Below are 546 nucleotides of genomic sequence, written 5' to 3' on the forward strand. Positions count from 1 at the left end.
TCGGCCAGTGATCGGAATCGGCCGATTTTTCGCATGACCGGCCCGGATCGGTGATCGGCCGGTCAGTCTCACGTCTTGCCGATCCTGAGCCGATCCTTTTATTGCCAGTGGCGCCGGCAATGACGTCACAGCCACGCGCACACTCAGTCGCGTGTAAACATGTCGTTTCAATTTTAATTGCATTCAGTGTAAACTGCGACTGATAATGTATGTCGTGCCAGATGAGGCTTGCACAGCCTGAGTGAGTGTGTGAGAGAGACGGCACACACAAAGTAACTCACAGAAATTTATAGACTCATACTGCGGTAGAAAAAAGATATTTACAAAATATGATTTAGGTAAGCAACATTATACGGCCACGATGTTTCACGAAATATTGACTGTTTTTGCTCAATTTTGCTGATGAAAATAGTTCCGATCAAAGCCACAGCAGGACTGTTGTGTGTCTCCGAGCAACACACAGCGGTGTTTCCTTACTGAATGAATCCACGTTTTTGAACGAATCGAGTGAGTCAATGATTCAGTGGCCCATTCATAAGGACAGTC

At 46.3% G+C, this 546-nt stretch overlaps 1 protein-coding gene across 1 annotated transcript in view; it reads left to right on the top strand.

Moving 5' to 3' along the window:
- Positions 1-546, top strand: part of LOC107680950 (telomere-associated protein RIF1-like) — a 21375-nt gene that overhangs the window by 12901 nt on the left and 7928 nt on the right. The gene's annotated exons all lie outside the window — the stretch shown is intronic.

Source organism: Sinocyclocheilus anshuiensis, unplaced genomic scaffold, assembly GCF_001515605.1.
Source record: "Sinocyclocheilus anshuiensis isolate Anshui unplaced genomic scaffold, SAMN03320099.WGS_v1.1 scaffold277, whole genome shotgun sequence".
Classification (NCBI taxonomy): Eukaryota; Metazoa; Chordata; class Actinopteri; order Cypriniformes; family Cyprinidae; genus Sinocyclocheilus; species Sinocyclocheilus anshuiensis.